Genomic DNA, 13,744 nt, shown 5'->3' with positions numbered 1-13,744 from the left:
AATGTTCTTTGATGATCCTTGCGAATGCAAACTCAGTGTTTATATTCTCCCAGATGTTTGCCTCCGTAATGACCTGGCAGTGATATGAATAGAAACGTGATGCATAAAATGCGGCAACGTCGACTCTCAGATAAATTTCGTGGCGTTCAATTTCTGTTAGTTCGGCTGAACTTAGAAAAGAATTGGCAACACCATAATTTTATCCCAAGATTTGAACAGATTTTAAATATTCCCTAGTCACTTAAACCCGACCTCGAAGTTAATGGCCCGAAAATGTGCGGATATGCTTTCATGAAAAAGATAGAAGGGAAGAATAGAAGTGATTGATCACGCATAGTTATGAATACAATGTCAATTAGAGGAGGGGGGGTGCTGAAAACCGTAGTGGAAGGGAGGATATTTGATTAGCGAGGGATGGAGAGGAAGTGATTGGCTCATCGATGGAATGAAGAATGATTGGTGTTATGTCGCACTGGAGAAGGAAAATCGAGGTTGGAAGGGGGAAGGGCGATTGTACCATGTAAACCTACCTTGAGCGGTCGAATACATTTTATAATTGATTGATATTATTATTACTAGTATTATAATTATTCATAGCTTTCAGCAATATGTGTACTGCATAATATTATGAGCTCTCTGAATGATTATTATTATTATTAAAATTGTTACAAGTAGGCATTTGACAAGAAACACTGAATATATTACTGGTTTTCAAATGTTCATTTACACATTAAGTTTATAACGATGTATTTATACTTAAAATATTTCTGTACCATTGTATTCTGTAAAAGATGTTGTTACCCTTTTATTATTACTATTAATATTGTTAGTATTATTATTAAAGCATTCTACCGATTAAGGTCGGTTAAATGGAATATTTAATAAGTACTCTGGCTATCTCCCTCTCTTCATTGACTCCTAAATTCTCAATAAGGCCTACTCCCTATCATTCTATCAAAAATTCCTATTATCATCCTTCCTCTCCCTCTTTTACCCAACATTTTCCCCGTTAACGCTATTTCCAATTTCCCCGTCTTGCTCATTACTCGCCTCATATAGACCTTCCGTCTCCTCTGTATCTCAACCAGAAATAAACTCTGGAAACTTGTAATAACGAGTGTTTTGAGGCTCATGTACATGCGAAATGAAGCATATTTTTTGATGGGCGCAATAAATATAAATTTTCGTAATGCAATCAATTTTCAAGTATTTCTCGAGTAAAGCACAATTTTCGCATGTCAACACGTCAAATAACGAAGGAGGTAGCGAAGTGGTAGCGATATGCTTTGGTGTGCGTAGTTAGTTTGATTCGCGCGGCGCCAGATGGCGCAAGGTCCCTGGCCCTGCTTATTCACTGCACGCCACTCGCGGGGAAAGAAAAAAAAGGACCAAAAACAAAAAAGAGACGAGACGGTTCTCCCGGCGGAATTCTTATCGCGTCTGAGAAGGAGACGTTAAACTCTTGCCGTTGCTTAGGTGGCAGCTACGTGTGATTTGTCCACGAAGCGCGTCTTCTGAAACTGCGCCAGGTTTCGTCTCGGCAACATGTGCCAGATTTCAACGGCCTTGGCCATCGAGACGGCCGTGAAAAAAATTGTTGCTTCCGATGGTATTATTTGCGGAGGTAATTCTCAATTCATGGAATTGATTTTCTTAAATTGTTTGGGAAATATTCTTTACGGTGCTATCTAGGAGATAATTTTATATTTTAGAGGATCTCCTGAACTAATGAATGATTATAATTATTCTCCTTAACTTGTGAATGAAAATAATGAACAATGTCCGATAGCCTGTTCATATTGACGTATTTCTTCCCTTTAACTCAATTATAACCCGTCCAATGTAACTCGTTCGAGGACGTCACTTGCCCTCAGTGGCGCCGACTCCATGGGGCCTGAGGGGGTCCGAGCCCCCTCAAAAATTCGTTATGGGTATGTGAAAAAAATGTGTCAGGCTTGTCGATTGTTCCCGGAGTGGCCAGATATCGAGATTTGAGTCATCAGGGTTCAAATGTTGATCATATCATCTTCTAAAATGCTTAAAAAACTTAAAACTCACTACTTATAAAATTTCCCGGGGCAAGATCCCCGGTTTGGGCCCCCAATATTTTTTGTAAGTCGGCATCCCTGCTTGCCCTTCTACCCTTCCACCCTTCTTTCTGGGATTGTTTTCATCATACCTCATATTTTGGCCAACTAAGTTGCCCTGTTCCTTCCCCAAGGTTTTCAGAAGATTTCACTTTTTTCCCACCCTTCGTAGCTCTTCCTCATTACTTACTTGGTCGATCCATTTTATCTTCATCATTCTTCGGTAGCACCACTTATCGAATGCTTCTACTCTTGACTGCTCTGCAAATGTCAACGTCCAAGCCTCTCTCCCGTAGGAATATATGCTCCTTATGTAGCATTAGATGAATTGTTTCATCACTGCTTTGCTTGTATTCTAAGCCGTAAGTGGATTCTTCTTTTTGTAGAAAGCCCTTTTCGCCTGAGGTATTCTACCGACTATTTTTATTATTTCTTCGAGAGTACTAATTGATTTGGAGTGAGTATTCCTAATTTTAGAATATTTTATCTGACTTCCAATCAAGGGGCATCCCCTATTAGACTAAGAAAATATTCTGGGCACCTGTTTAAGAGAAGGCTATCACTTTAAAATCAAGCGTGCGCTTGTGGATATGAGAAAATATTTTTTCAGCATAGGGTCCTTCACTCGGACCCGAAATTTTAATTCTGAAAATGATCCAATAGATGGTTGGGAAGGATAGGTTAAGACGAAAAAAATCAACTCATCTGCGAAATTCCAAAGGGTGGAGACCATTGACTGTTCTTCGTGAAAAATAGATCGAGTTATAGGCGATGGTTCGAGAAACGATCAAAATTCTGGTGTCTTTGTTTTTCAAACCTTGTCAAAATCGACTACAGATGAAAACTGATGAACGAGCCTACTCCTATCGCGTCTAAGAAGAAGTCGTTAAATCCTCCCTGCGCGTGCGTGCCCGAGTGATTTGTCCACAAGGTACGTCTTCTGAATCGGCGGGCCAGATTTCGTCTACGTGACAGGATGCAACGGCCTTGGCCATCGAGGCGGCTGTAAAATAATACTGGTATTTGCTGGGGATAAGAGAATACGCATGGCTGAAGATCCAGTCCCTCATGAAGAAGCTTTATTTGGTTTCAGTTTTTTCCAAAAAATGTCCGTACCGCGGCGATGAAAGCAGAGCGATCCATTTGTTCGCAAAGGGTTTAGCCGGTTAAGACAGGTGATAAGTGCCCCCAGATTATTTTTTAATAATAAATATACACTTAAAGTGCATAAAAAAATTATGTTTTTCCCCAAAGTTTCAGGCCCTAACAATGGATATTAACCTCCAAAAAAATTGAAACACGATTTTTTGTTTTTTAACCATATCTCCAGTTTTTATTTTTGTAATATCTTTTCCTTAATTTTAAAATGTATACATCATTACGTTCTACCATCCTGATTTTATTCAAAAATTTTTGACCGAAAAATAAACTTTTGCATAGGTGAGTCTGAAATTTTCAAAATGAAATAGGAAATTAGGAAACAATGGACTCGCCGAAAAAAATATATGTTGTTACCCCTACATCAATGTATGATCGTAATTTTTTTCAGATTTTTAAAATTGGTGGAACTGTCTAAAACACGAATATCTGCTTTGCGCCATTTGCATCTATGTATTCCACGAGGATATTTGTTTTGATTGTTGAGAGCAACGAGTGTTGATCAGTTTGTAACAGCCCCATGACACTTCCTATCCCACTCCATTGGGAACCCATGGTCTTTTATTGAAGTCGTTTCCTCAACCTGCCGCACGTTTGCCGGGGCGGCGCCACGTATTCTGGAGGGCAAGAATTAGCGGGTAAGTTAATTTCCGTATTGTTGAGCGCATACTACAGGTGAGTGGAAATAGTCATTTTTGTAATTAATTAAGATTTAGTTTTCATTTATTTTCGAATATTAGTCTTCTGCATTATTTCCTTATTGTTCTACATTAATATTTCGTGGATATATATCGCGGATTTACTGAAAAAAGGAAAATGCCGTGGACGTGTGTGGTACCGAGTTGCACCACTGGTTATGGCCACAAGACTTCGGGGATTTCGCTTTTTAAAGTCCCCAAGGACCCTGAGAAGCGATGAAATAGCTGTGCGATTCCTTTTTTTTGGTGTGCTAAAGCTCCAAAATTTATACATATTTTAAATTAGAGGTTTTGCTGTTCCAGTGGTCAATGTCATTCACAGTGGAGGAATGAAGTAACAGAGAAAATGCAAGATGTGCGACGGCTTTCATCAACTATTCATCATTCTCTCCTACTAAATTGAATCTCTTAGAATGATTAGTAATTAGAAATTAGTAATAGAAAGAATTAATAGAAATGTTAAATTGTGAGTACTTAAAATTTATTTTTCATGACATTACCTTGCATTGATTTTATAAATAATCTAAGTTTCAATAGCATTGTGTAATCATTCTGGAAATGTAGATTTGATGTGTGTCTACATTATATAAGTTGGAAAAATGTGAATCGTTTTCATTCTTAATACCTCTTTCGATGATTTCTTTTAATGCATGCATCGCACAGCTGTAGCTGTTATCGATGGTGCGTGCAACTCTCATGAAAAGTACATTTACCGCGTATTAGCAGTATTAGCCTGTGGTTTTTGTCGTACTACTCATCTTATTTTTGGGCGAGGGATAATATTTCAGATTTGCCAGCACCTGAAAGTGATCAGACATCCGCAAATCCCTCGGATTATATCCATTGCACTGTTTTCGTGGAAGTTTATTCGGAAATTATTTGCAAAATCTCTTTCGTTCTTATCTTTCATATGGTATTTTACTTCCTTAAATCTCAAATTATTCCTCAAGGTGAGTAGGCAAGCATCGTTATAAAATAGCCTTTAACGGTAATAATGGTACTTCCGGAAATTATTCACCCTGTTCAACGATTAAATATGCCTATTCTATACCCGCAAAACGTCCCTAGGATAGAATCATTTTTTTAGGTTTGCTGTGCCCTGCCATTATTATTATCACTTGATCGAGACTCAGGAGATTAAAAACATTCACATACGTCACTTCATAAGAAGTATTTCACTTCGGCCTTGGTAAGAAGCCGTTTGCGTTTCTGATATTATATTTGTTAATAGTGTTTGAAAGCAAGGAATAACATCTATATTCTTATAAGGCCGTGGAAACATGCCGATGGGCTCAGAGGCAATGGTGCGTACGTAGCTTCTATGACAACTTATATTAACGTTTACCACAAGATAGCTATAAATAATTATTTCCTTAAAAATACCTTTCCTCACTACATAAGGTTTTAACTGCTGACAATCTTTCGTTATGGCTGTAACTGATTTTACAAAGGTATGGAAGCAGACGAAGCAGAAATCCAACGCCTTCCATTTGATTAATACTCACGTATGAGAACGATTTCTAGGTATTTTTCGCTATAAGCTGTTAAGTGCATATGAATTTGTTAACTAGTAACCACTGTCGATGTGTTTATATTCATTTTTGCCATAAATTAGTTCATAATTACTGAGGTATCGTATACAGATACATAGGAAACTTGCCCTTCAGGATAGGTGGCGCCCCTACCGGCCTCAACGGGAAACGACTTCATTAAAAGACCATGCCTGAACGGAGAGTGTCCAGACCTTCTCATATTCTAAGACCGTGGTTTGTAATATTATTGACTTAGAATGCAGATTAACATAAACAATGCCTGTCGCACATATATTAATTGTAATTATTGTTTATAACCGCACTGTAAAGCTTCAAGTTCGTCTTCAAGCTCCGAGAAATACAACTTCTGCCGAAAATGATTTTTTTCATAAGTAATGAATTCAATAGGTTATAATCAATATAAATTTAATTTAACAGCACTAATGAATGCTCGAATCCCCGTCGAATTCTGATCGCTCTGACGTCAAGGATGCGAGTGGCGACATTTGCAAACGCCTTTAAATGCGTTGTGGTAATTGACAGCACATAAAGTGGCTACCTGGACAATTCTGTGCATTAATGTTCGTAGTAAATATGAACCAGAGCGATTTTCTGCTAATGGGTATGGGACCAAGATAGTAGAATCAGAGATTCATTGATGGGTCTGATTGGCTGACCACGATGATGGCTTTAGTTTTCATTCTGTTTATGATGTGATTACGAAGTTTCCAGCTGTATTTAGATTACAATTTATCCATATTCCGATTATTACCGGGTTGGTTGCTTCGTGACGACAAAGGAAATTCTTGTCACGAAGTGCTGTTCCTAAAAGTTTAGTTAGCGGTACGCATACCAACGCATTTAATCCGCAAGATTTTCAAATGTAAGTCCCTCATGTAGTAAAAGTTACTATGAGGAATCATGTTTTACCAAGTATTAAAAAAAACGATGGAATGTTTTGACACGACCCTTACGCTATCGAGGGGTTAGGTGGAACAGGGGACTTCTTAGTCTCAGCCTCGCCCGAATAAAGGCATATTATTATTATTTTCCCCGAGAAGTGCTGTTGCGGCCGAAATCAAGCACTGTTGTCACATAGCGATCGACGCGGTAGCAATCGGAAGATGGAGAAATAGGATTCATGCTGTTTACTTTATTTGATAATTTTATCTTTCTCACGACTAAACTTATAGCCACCAAGTGCGTCCTCCATTGCGGGTGGTGGGTCGACCTCTACTTATAGGAATTAGCTGCGAGATAAGCGATTTAAATCAGTCGAAGAAGCAGTCGTGGACAAAAGCGGGGGATAAATCTTAGGGGATATTGGTCTATCCTTACGTTAGTAAGCCATGTAAATGATACCAAAACCTGTGAAGATGCCGTGACTTGGCGACTGGACGCCGCCAATTATTATGGCTCTCATCGCCCGAGGGAGAGGAAATCAGATCTTACAGCTGCTACCCCTGATGAAGACACTTGTTAAAGGATCAGCAAATGGCGAGATTGGAAAAGGAAGACTGCAAATAAAATATATAGGCAACTAAAGAAGGATGTGAAAGAGAATAAATGCGTTGTCGTGGAAAGATTATAGAAAAGAAGAATTGAGTGGAGAGCCGCGCAAAACCAATCATAGGATTCTGACCAGTGATGATGAATATTGTCCATTAAATTTAGGACTCTCGGATAAGAAAAAAGTAAGGAAATATAATTGGAAAAAGAGGAGGAAAAAATCCGTTGCAATGTAAATTTATTTTCTGTTCTTTTCATTTCCCGTAATAGAAATGAACTTGAGTTTTCCATGTAGCCTTCTTATTATCTTACTGCTTTGCCAGCTTCATCGCTCTCGTGTATGTTCATTATGACAGTTCTTCTCTCAAGTATCTAAACTGGACCTATACCATCTTTGATGTGAAGCACTGAATGAGTGAGGAATATTCTTTAACTGTGCTTTGCTAAAAATCACATTTCCTAAAAAATAACAGTCACTAGTACAAATTACCGCTAAAGTAACCCTTACAAGTAGTTCAATTACTTTCACTCGATTACTCACCAACACTGCTAATATGTGGTACCTATAGATCAGTGGTTCCATAAGTGGGCGCTACCGGCCCCTGGGGGGCGTTGCTGTACTCTATGGGGGCGAAAAGTGGCAAGGGGGCGTCAGGGGGGCGCCGGAGGGTCCTGACAATTTGACAAATGCGAAGGTTCCGTAACATTCCTTTTGTCTTCGTTTTCAAGCTTCGCTTCTAAGGTTTGCTTTGTTTCCCGCATATGGAAGTAATTTAAACCATGTGTTTTCTTGCATTTTAAAGTAAGAACGGTTGAAAAATATTTCCAAGCCTTTCTTGCACAAGGGAAACATTTGAAGGGGTTTAGTTTCATTTGGTCTATTGTTGGTACAACTTCACGACATAGAGAACTTAATTGTTTATTAGTCATTTAATTAGTCATTGTTTTTAATTTAATTATTACAATGTTCCTCATTTGGTTAAATAGTATATAATTCTGATTATTATTTGAAAGATACCGAGTAGGGGGGCGTTGAGTAAAGGTTTATGGATCCAAGGCTCCGGTGGCTCGAAAAAGTTTGGGAAACACTGCTATAGATTTTCCCGGGAGGTTATTCTTTCCTTATTTTTATGGCTAGGTGTACCCTTAATGCGTCGTTCGTTAACACGGATCGTCACTTTGGTCGACACACTAGTCCATTACGCGGTGTAGCCCACGTGGCCGACGACGCCTCGTCTCGTCCCGAGGCTTAAACCTAATCGGGAACAGATGTCGTGCTCGCCCTCACCCTTCCAATTCTTTTTTTTTGGTCCGCATTATCTCCTCGCACATTTCCCTATTTTGCCACCCCAAAGGTTTGCAATATTTTTTTATCCCCCCTCCTCGCTCTCTTCGCTGGTGATTACGAGAACTTCACAAAATAACGGTAAGTTTATTTTTTTGAAGAAAAAAACGTTTTTATTCGTACAAATAAATGTTCGTCATCATCACGTCAACGATACTAAGATTGGTTTGACGCAGCTCTCCAATCAATTCTCCTATCGGCTAATGTTTTCACACCTACGTATTTCTTCTCTTTTACATCTTTCTTTACATGTTCCACATATTTCATTCGAGGTCTTCATTTTCTGTTCTCGCCATCTGTTTGTCACTCGACAATAGCCTTCATCAGGCCATCATGTCCAAAAACTTGCCCTGTAAAGTTGTTCCGTCTTCTTTTAAATGTTTTCATGAGGCTTCTCTCCTACTGTTCTTAGAATTTCCTCATTACTTACTCGGTCGATCCATTCCACCCTCATCATTCTTCTGTAGCATCACTTTTCGAAGGTCTCTACCCTTGATTTTTCCGCGGCAGTCTTTGTCCATGCCTCACTTCCGTTGAGAAGCATACTCCAAATGTAAGTTCTATAAACATTGATGTTTTCGCTAAATAATTGAAACGAACAAACTTTGTATTAATCCACCAATTTATTTTCGTGGTACGACTAGTTTCGACGCAGCGGCGTCATCCTCAGGTACAAAGGTTACATGTAATAAAATATTCTTATATATCATGTGGTTTTCGTGGGGGAGGAAAACCACATGATATATAAGGATATTTTATTGCTTATTATAAATTGGTGGATCAATACAAAGTTTGTTCGTTTTAATTATTGGAATGAACTTCCACAAAGTTGAGCCTGAGACTATAGAGATTAATGATGTCTCTTTCAAATAGCCAATATACTATGCACTATTACCTGCGCCTTTTCCAATATTCAAGACACTTCCCAAACTCGATCTTTGGGTTAGGTTTTAATGTCATCTATGCTGGTAAAACGGCGACTCTTTAAGGTTCTCTTTATTTTTGAAAATAGTAAGTAGTCACTCGGAGCCATGTCTGGTGAATATGGAGGCTGGGGCTACGTTATAGTATTTTTTTTGCCAAAAATTCACGAACAAGCAAGGAAATGTGAGCCGAAAATCGCGAAAAGTGTGGAAATTCGGAAATAATGCACGTGAATCCTCTGGAAAATGATTTTCCTTTCAATTTATATGATATGTGCGTTCTGTATGTGCTATTATCTCGATATGTGTGTTCATAAGTGCCGATAGATTTGCTGGAAGGTTATTGTCGTGCTCTTTCATGCCTGAAAACGAATTTTTCTCGGATTTTTTTTCCCACCTCCTCGCATATGCTGACCTTTTGATAGTTACTCATTGTTTGCCGTCTCCTAACCTTCGCTTAATCTCCCGAATTGTTTCCTGAACCGCGTGGGGAGACACCTGTTGAGCGGTGTAGTGGGAGATAAGCCGGCGCTTTAAGAGGGGGAGGGAGGGTTGATCCTTCGCGGCTTGCTTGCTCGGTAGGGGTGGCTTTCTGTTTGCACGGCAGCGGGAGGTACGGAAAGTGACCGAGGTGGCGGGAAGAGAACAAAAACGGTGGATATGTAGAGCTTTGTCGTTCATGAATGAATCGTTCGAAACGAATCGTTCAGGGCTCCCACTCAACCTTGAAAACCTTAAAACCGTGAATAAGCCGTGAATTTCGCATACCGTGAAAAAACCTGGAAAAAGCCGTGAATTTCGTTCTGAAGCCTTAAAAATATCTCAATCTTGATTTTACGGTAGTAGAAATGCAATTGACAAATTAAAAGAAAAATGGATATTTCGGTCATATTTCAAGGTCAGTCACGCGCAAACATGGCCACGGATTTATCTGGACTCGTATATTTAAAGCGCAATTATTGTTCCGTGTGTCATGATGACACATTGACCTTCAGCCAGTACCAAAGCCGGAAGACTGGTAACCAAAGTGTTCATTAACACTTTGGTTACCAGTCACTTACAAAATCCAGACACTTCTTAACTTCCCTGGCACCCTGGCCCTTCCATTTTCCCACCCAAAACCTTTAGCCGGAACTGAATTTTGCAAACGATATGTGACGTCACTTATATTGCTGCGTTTGCATTCATAGCGTCTGTCGCGTTTGTTAAATTTGTAGTTACGTGATCAATATTTCTACCTAAAATGGTTTATCTACAGACCGTGAATTTAAAGACACTTAGACCGTGAAAACCTGGAAAAACCGTGAATTTGATAATTTAGATTGAGTGGGAACCCTCTCGTTCATGATGAACGATTCATGGACTTGAACGGACGCCGAATGTATTGAATCATATTTTTCACTCAAATTGTGGAGGGATTTCCATGTTGAATCGGACGTTTTTAATTTATCCTGATTCATGTCATCCAAAATCAAATATTTGTGGTAATATGCGTGGAAGATTTTATTTTTGCAGGAATTCTTCTCGGGTTCTCTACCGGATCAGGTTTTCCATAGCCCACGTTTAAATCGGATTGATCGAATCGACTCGCGGATCGTCATAAGGGCATATAAAATTATAAGTTCACTCACCTGCCCTGATGGCAATGCGCGGGTCGTCGGCCATTAAAAATCTGACCCGATGGAGAACTAGAGAAGAATTCCTATCTCTAGTTCGCCAGGAAGGTCCACGATCCTATTTAATTCCAGTGTTAATTTTGGTATTGTATGAGTTGCTCAGAAAATGGTTTCTCCGCCATCTATGTTACACATAAAATCTCAGATCGGTATCCACGGTGATGGTTTGATAACTGCATTTTTTTCTGGTTTTATTCCGCATCAGTTAGCTTTTGGACCAAAAGCAAAGAAATGTTATATTCCGCGTCGGTCAGATTGTGGGCATTTCTTTGCTTTTGGTCCACAATCCAACTGTCAATGAAGAAAACCCGGGAAAAATTCTGAGATCGTTACTCAGAGTTGGTGGATTCATTTATTATTGAAAAATAAACAATTAGCTATTCGCCGTCCGTAAAATTCGTGCTGAGCTGCGAATTGCATCATAGAATTAAATGCATTCAGGAGAAAATCAGTTTTATCCCGAAACTTAACTGTGAATGAACAGATTCTATCTTATTTTAAACATTCTTTCGGAATAGGGTAGTTTCCTTCATCAAAGAAAACGAAAGGCATTGATTGCGATTCATTACCCACCATTAGTGTATTCATAATATACAAATTATTTGGTTTTAGAAATCCCAGTTCAGACGAATGGCAATGGTCAATTTTAACCGCATTTGAAAAAGGCCAGATTGGCGCCAATGCGATGCCACTCCACGTGACGCCACAGGGACCTAGTTTCTATTCGAATAGGTAGGAGTTTTACATCGTCTGAGATCACCAATGCATGCATGAGGCACAGAGCTCAGGGAAAGATGTCTTAATAATCACCTGTTAAAATTGCGTATAGTCAGAACTTTTCCTGCGTTTTGATAAGGAATTAATAATCCTTATTTAAGCCAAGCGCTACCAGCTAGCAGGGTACTCTGCTACCTGCTAGCATCCTGCAACGTATCAGCGCTCAAAGCCTCGCCCCTAGGTCATCTCACTTGCGGCAGTGGAAACCAGAATGACGTCACACGGCGTTTTCCCGGCATTCATACTTAGCCGTCGCGGGAAGGGACGAGGAATCCCGCACCGTCACAAAGGCGGGCGGGTCCTACTATTAGGGAAACCAAGCATACGCAATTAATGTTCTAACGACCTTGGAGGATCATTCTAAGAGGAAGAAGGATCCAGCGATCAAATCGTTGGATAATATTTTCTACAGTAATTGTTGTATTTTGTTTTTAATCTCAAATATGAGAAGAATTGTTTGATCCTTGTGCACCCCCCCCAGAGAAATATCCTGGATCCGCCCCTGAATATAATAGTGACGGAAAGTACCAGGAAAACGCCTAACTTTATGCAACACGCAGCGCCACAATATACTCTCGTATTCCGATGCTATGGCCTCTGACAACCAACGCGACGAAATCCAGGAAGATGGAAAGATCCTCACAATTCGTATTCATTTTGGAGGTATTGTAAATCATTCGAAGAAACGAAATATGCTTGATAAAATCGTGGATTTTTTGTTCAACCAATTGTCTAACTTAAAACATGGATACTTCCCAATTTTTAACCTTATGTATAGGTTTTTCAAAGACTTAAATGGAATTATTTTTTTAAATGTTTAGTATTTTTATTATTACAGTTGTAGTTTATAAGAAAAATATCTCGTTAAAAAATGAAGTATTTAGCTAGTTTCATCTCAATATGAAATAATATATTAATCTTTTTATTTCATTGTTCTGCGTTGATTACAAAGTATAAAATATGGTTTCATTACCTACCATTCCATTTAAAAAGAACCACAGAAAAAGTAAATAGATTATAGGAGCATGATATTCAGAAAATAAATTGAAACAGAAGGGTTTAAGGAGGATTTGAAGATCCATTCACATGAACCGAATCATCGGGATGAACCGAGATTCCCTCCTGTACTCGTATATTCATTTATATATGTATATATAAAAGGGAAGATGAAAACCTTTCCTCATCGCACCTCACTCGCTCCTCATCTTTCCCCTCCCTCCACTTCCCCAATGTTTCCCCACGTTCTGCGCACGCGCATCGCCGGAAGTCCACCCCATCCCCCCTGCACGCAACAATAAGGCACCTCCCCCACCTTTTCTCCGTCCACCCTCACCTCCAGGACACAGTGTCTCACGCTACGCCCTATTTTTTTTACTACGCGTCCGAGCATTGGTGGGGGGGGGGAGGAGAACACCCCTAACGTTTTTTTTTATTTTTTTGTTTTATTTGCCACGCGACTTTTTTGTGTGAGGGCGCTGAGCTCTCCTTTCTCCCTAGTTCTTACACCGCGGCACAAACCGGGTGGACTTCGTCGCCACCTTTGTGAGTTCCTTCACGGAGCATGATGTAGCAAAAAAATCGCTTTAAACTGCAGAGTTCGTTCTTTGCAAAAACTGGGAAGTACTCCAGAAAGAGGGATATTTTTCCCCTTGCTGGAGACCCGGGTTGGAACCATGGTTGAAACTGTGAATTAGTAACGTGTGGCAACTTCGGATTTATCTGTGAGTGACGTTTAGTCAGGTACATTCGTCATTGCGGGCCATGTGATAAGTAACATGCGTAATGAGAACCAGATTTTCGGAGACCAGAGATCGAATTCCACTAGCGATGACGAATTTCTAACGACAATCCGGATTTCATGTCTGTGGTGGTTTCCTCTATCTGTGACTCGTAAGGCACTTCTAGCTCTGCGGGCTATTACCTTTGTCGCAATCTAGCGTGATTCAATGTTGAAGAACTCCAGTGAGTGAGTCTACCTGTTCTCCTCCCGGTGACCGGGGGTCGAACCCTGGTTAGGTGGGCAATTGCGTATGACGATT

This window comes from Ischnura elegans, chromosome 6, assembly GCF_921293095.1.
Source record: "Ischnura elegans chromosome 6, ioIscEleg1.1, whole genome shotgun sequence".
NCBI lineage: Eukaryota > Metazoa > Arthropoda > Insecta > Odonata > Coenagrionidae > Ischnura > Ischnura elegans.
Note: the sequence above shows the minus strand (reverse complement) of the source record.